Source organism: Alligator sinensis, unplaced genomic scaffold (genome assembly GCF_000455745.1).
Source record: "Alligator sinensis unplaced genomic scaffold, ASM45574v1 scaffold308_1, whole genome shotgun sequence".
NCBI classification, from domain to species: Eukaryota; Metazoa; Chordata; order Crocodylia; family Alligatoridae; genus Alligator; species Alligator sinensis.
In genome coordinates, this window is record NW_005842041.1 from 845829 (window position 1) to 851828 (window position 6000).

The 6000-nt window shown below is 45.1% G+C and overlaps 1 protein-coding gene across 2 annotated transcripts in view; it reads right to left on the reverse strand.

The window, feature by feature from the left end:
* DMRT1 (doublesex and mab-3 related transcription factor 1) overlaps positions 1-6000 on the reverse strand; it is a 100253-nt gene that overhangs the window by 71732 nt on the left and 22521 nt on the right. The window lies entirely within an intron of this gene.

Below are 6000 nucleotides of genomic sequence, written 5' to 3' on the forward strand. Positions count from 1 at the left end.
GGGCTGGTGTGGGACAGAGCCGCAGCTTATCCGGGGTGCACAGGCGATTCCCACCACTTGTCTGGAAGGGCATGGGGGATGAGGGCATGTGCACACCCAGACCTGCACTGGGTGGGCCGGGAAGGCTACAGCACTGCTCAGGGCAGGCAGCAGTGGTGATAGGAGTGGGGCTACAGTGGGGGCTGCAGCCAGCCCAAACTTTAGCTGCAGCCCCTCCATAGCCCCCTCCCAGTGCTGACGCCACCCGCCCTGAGCACAGCACAGCATAGCCCCTGGCTGCAGCCTGCATCTGCAGTCTGCCCAAACCACCCCGCGCAGATCCAGGGGCATATGGCTTCCTGGATGAGCAGTGGAAGCAGCAGTGGGAGCCACCCCACAACCCACGCCCCCTGGACAAGCCATGGCTTCATCCTGCATCCACCCCACCCAGCAGTGCCTACCCGAGGCCCAGCCACACTCCCTCCCTCACCGCGGAGGGTGTTGACCCCACACCTGTTCCCTCCCCATCCCCTTTCACCACAACAAACTTACCAGCTGCACACAGCTCTCCACACTGTCAGGCTTGCTCCTCACCACCTGTGTGCTGCACTGTGGCTGCACATACGCATGGGCATTTATTGGCCAAATTATCAGCCACATCAGGTCGATTTCCGAAATACTCAATATTCTTTGTCGGTGCCGATCCGATGAGTCAATGCACCTCTAGTACAGAATCATGTGGGATTAGAGGCACTCGTACAAGAGCACAGGAAATAGTGCTCTAACTTTGTAAGGTACATTTATACCTTAGGTCAAAGGTTCCCAAGCACTGAGCCACAGCCCGGAAGGGTTGGCTGCCAGGTCATGGCACGAGTCCCCCGCTCAGACCCCCATCTGTCAACCCGGGCAAGTGGCTTCTGCCACTGGCAGTCACATGCGGGGTTAAAGCTGGGTGGCAGGGCAGCCCCAGGAGGGAGGCAGCCGGCTCCACGTACCCCATCCCGCTCCTGTGCCAGTCCACAGTATAAAAAAGGTTGGGAACCACTGCCTTAGGCACATGTATATGTCTGTGAACTAAAGAAGGGTCTGTTTCATCAGACAAGGTTCTTTGGGTAAATCTGATATCTTTTATTAGACCAACTCAAATAGTTGGAAAAATTCTTCTTTGCAAGTTTTCGGGTACAAATACCTTCAGCCTGACAAAAGGTATTTGTACCCAAAAGCTTGCAAAGAATTCTTCCAACTATTTGAGTTGGTTTAATAAAAGATACCAGATTTTCCCAAAGAACACTGTCTGCCTTTGTCCTTAGACCAACAGGGCTACAACCTATACCCCTGTTTCATCAGAGACACAGATACTTTATAACTGTCACTTAGTTCTAATTCCTAGCTTACTGCTTTTCTTGCTCTACACTAAGAACCTTTTCTAAAGCTTTCCTCCTGTCACCAATACCATTTAGGCTTCCATGACACCAACAACGTTAGGATAGATGCTGCTGCTCTTAACCTGCAATTGATTTGATGTGCTCTGAGATCTACATGACATGGTGCTAGTAGTACCAGTGTTGACGAGTGGCCTCTCTGAACTAGGGCTGTCAATACTGCTGAGGCTGTATTCATAACTGTAGGGACATTTTCTAAACATTCCCCAAGGTAGGCAGGGCCTGGCTGAAGCTGGTCAAGTCATTTAGCATCTTTCAGTTTCTTGTTGGCAAAATGGACACAAAAACATCTCTCCATCCCACATGGATGTACCAAGGCTCTGGCCTCTCAATAAAAACACGCTACTGAAGGTGGGGAAGGAAAGAGCCACCAGAGTCATGCCCCAGATCATTCAGACAACCCTCTTTTGTGTTTTCAGTGTTGGGGGGCAATACTAGTGCCCTCTCTTACGCAGACAGGAGCAAATCAGCTGCCTCTTCTCCCCCCTCTATAGTATATCTGTGCTGGGCAAACATCATTTAGCACTGAATGAGTTAAGAGGTTGACTTGCTCACATTTTCTTCCTCTGTCTAGTTGTGCTGTAGTCCCTGCTGGTTTCATGGGTCCTGTTGTGAATCCAGTAGTCTGACCCTCTGTGGCCTCCCAACTTTCTCCACTGTATAATCCTATGAGCTCAACAGAATCCTCACCTGCTCATTCATCCACATACATAAATCCCAAACCACTGACAGCCTGTTATTTTTTCCTTTTACACCCAAGAGCATTGGAAAGTGCTCCAACAACACACCAAAAAAGTAGGAGATACAGAACGAAAGGGAAAAATGTCACAGCTACTCCCATACTATGAATCCCACTGACTAACAGGGTTTTGGATCAGATCCGAATGGTCTTTCCACATTAAATAACGTGGAAAAGGCCTCATGGATCTACCCAGTTTTAGCCCATGAGAACATGGACTGATAATGTAATTTAAAGAGTAGATGAGAACCATCACCAGCTGCATCTCAGTCCTTCACCGTGAATTAAAAGCACATGAGTTTTTATTGCTATTGCACATAGTGACTGGCTTTCCCTCCAACAATCTGGGCTGGAGGAAAATGAATCTAAGCTTCATCTCACAAGAGATACAACATGGAAGATGCATATGAAAAACATCTTGGGTAAAGTTGGAGCAGCATCAGGGGTTACTTCAACTCATAGCAGCCTGGAGGGGGGTGGGGGAGGAGAGTTGGGGGCTCTAAATGCTGGTCAGAAACATACTCTGCTTCTTGCAAGCACCCTACACAAAGCAGGCTTCCACGGAGACACTTTTCTTGGCTCTTCAGTGTCCCCAAGGAATTCTTCCTCAGTCCACTGCAGCTCTTCTGAGACTGTATGGACTGCCAGAATTGTACACAGGGATAAGAGATGAGGCTCTCTTTTTTTTTTTTCAATCTCTTGAAACAAAGACTAGTACTGGTCTTTAACAGAAGAGCATTTCTGTTGTCAAAGTCAAGACTTCCGGGTATTTAAATCTGAGCTCTCAAAGTTGTAAGTGGGTCAGGTTCAGTCTGTAACTAAATGAAAGACCTTCAAGGAAAAGCAAAGTGCTGCTGGGGGTGCAGCTGGCTGCTGACAGGTTCCCTCTTGTTCCAGTAGGAAGATACATGCGCTATAGTGGTTAGGAGCAGTCTTCCACATCAGACATAAAACTGAGTCCTTGCCTACTCTTGGCTATTAAAGAGGTGTTTAATTTATTTAAGAAAAGACATTTGTCTCAAGACCCTGACCAGTACCCTTGCAATCTGGTATTTACTAATTGACCCAATAAAATGACTCTACAGGTTTAATTTAATAAGCTATTTTTCATTCCCTCCCCCAAATACAACCCCTACACAAGTGTCTAATGCTGGTGGCACAGATAAGCTGCTGCTTTCTCATTCCAGACTGCATTTCAGTAAGAAATGAGGTGACCCAGGTACCTTAATGGGGAGGACTGGGTTCTTCACTCCCATGGGAGGTCTAGGTAGGAATAACACTCCAAGCTGCTACGTCTTTTGACTGTAGTTAACATGCTCACAACTCTGCACTACCCTACCCCCTCAGGGAAGACTAAGGCTGCTACAAGTGCCAGGCTGGTATTATTCTTGATTGTCCCCAGGCCCTTAAATGTGGGATCCAGGAAAGACTCCAGATATCTTGTCCCAATCTCTGCATACATGTGCAGCACCAGGCACAACCTTGCCCCAAACATAAGCATATTTGGGAATTGTGTGCTTTAATGTGGCCATACAATCATGAGCAATGGATTTATGCTTAGTAAATCCCCTCACAAGTGGAGGAGCACTTACAAGGGGGGAGCAGAAATAGCCAAGGGTTCCAAGTCTTCCTCCCCACATCCCCAGCAACCTTCTAGCCACCAAGTTGAGCTTGCTGTGCAGTGGTCCACTGACCCCCTCCTAACACCTAGGCTCAGCAAAATGACTTCATCACTTCACATGCTCATGCTCATAGGCAGTATTGGATCAGGAAGCTCACTCTCTCCAGTTTGGCAATTCTTCTGCAGAATTGCTGCTACTTTTTTGTACTAATGTACACAGTGTGAAATACGACTCACTCCTTCATGGGAGATCAATACACTGCATGATAAATACCAGTATTGATCTTCCAGTGTTGTACACGGCTCCTCAGCTCTATAGCATATTAATAGTAGTTAACCAGTAATTCATTTCAAGGGAGTTGGGATTTTTTTGTTTTTAAGAGAGCAAGACTCCAGGATAAGCCACACATAGGGCTCCTATATAGTCAATTCCCTATGAGAGGCCAAGAGCCCTCAGCACCTACCTAGCTACATGCTTAAATAAAGTGGAACAGATTTTCGGTGTAAATCCATGTAAGACCATCAACTTCCACAGAACTACGCCAATTTACACCAGATGTGGAACCAACCCATTCCTTAAAGTTCTCTAGACGAAATAAGTCTATTTAAACCCAAGAAATCTAGCCTGGGGAACAGCCCCAGCATTTGCCAATACAACCAGCAGAGCTGCTAACTTTTACCAGTTTGCAGTCATGGGTGTATTCACTGAAATAAGCACAAGTCAGCATTTAAATCACTGTTTTCCTTATTTTCTGGAAAAGAACAAAAATAGGGAAACTACAGAAATACATCACATCATGGTCTTAATGATGTAATTTTATAAAGTAAAAACTCCAAGAAATGCAAAAGTTCAAGTCCCCATTGTACCATGCTCACTGCACATATGAAATATTTCTAATTACTAATTGTACTGTTAAATGCTAAATATACATCTTAACATACAATGGGTCCAATTTGCTGATACAGATCTTATTCCAATGGGATCCAATAAATGTACACACCACATAACAGTTATTTAGAGAACTTTACTTTTATTTATTGACTTGCTTATTTATGATTGTATCTTCATTGCTATTAACATAGGTTTTATGTGCTCATGCACTCACTCGTGCTCTCCCTCTCTCTGTCACTCACTCATACCTCTTAGGGTAGCAAAGAAAACCTCCATCTCAGAAGTAGGAACTTGTCCTCTACTTACTACTTTCTAGAGTATAAGCTCTGGCCTCTACACTACTTTCCATTTTCACATTTCTTGTGATTAAAAGCGATTGTATTCATCCCCGTGATGGTAACACTTACAGCAAGCAACCCCTACTAAAAGGAAGGAGCCAGGTAGCAACCATTACCACTCTGTAAATACTTGTTTTCAGACCCCATAAGAGCCTTTGATCTGCACATGACAATTTTGCCCCTGCTCGGCTGAATGCATCCTCATGCACCTATAAGTAGTTTAGCAATGCTAAGGTAAGCTTGCACTGCATTAGTTCAATTCATGGCTGGTTTTGAGGTCGGACAGTGGCCTTGAATGAGCCTGGTGTTAAGTCACTCCCTAAAGTAATAATCAGGAATGCTGGAACAATATGTTTCTCCCACCAGACAATCATGACAGAGCTATTTTATATGTCAAACTAAGCTGGCACCATTAACTACTTTCTGCCAACACATCAGTGTTCTTTTGACTCACAGAGGGAGAAGGGACAAATCCCTCACATTTACTTTGCCTCTGAGAATAATATATGTACTGTATTTCCCTTATAAGTTAGGAATTATCTTCTGTTCCAGTGCTGAACTTTTAGCTTGCTATAAAGTTAATGTGCTAGACAATGTTCATTCCAGGCAAGGCTGTGGGGCTGTGTATTTTCTGCCACCCCCCAAAAAAGGCCATTATCCGTAATTACCCATTACCATGCATAATGATTTCTTCTAGTCTGGTCTACGACCCCCAGGACTTTATGTTGTTACAGCTCACTGCACCATCTTATCAAATTTGTTAAGGAAGCTTTTCTGACCTTTAGAACACTTGTCACTGCACATACAAAAGCCAGCAGTACATTTTTTAAAAACATGAAGTGTGATATATTGCACGTAACCTACACAGATGCATGGTTCGGGATGCTGTCAGAAATGTTACGTCACCCCTAGCCAAAACAAGGTTTCTGCAATTTTTTTTCCCTGTTTATATGCATGTGAAAACTCTTTGTCCTGAACTGGGAAGAGCG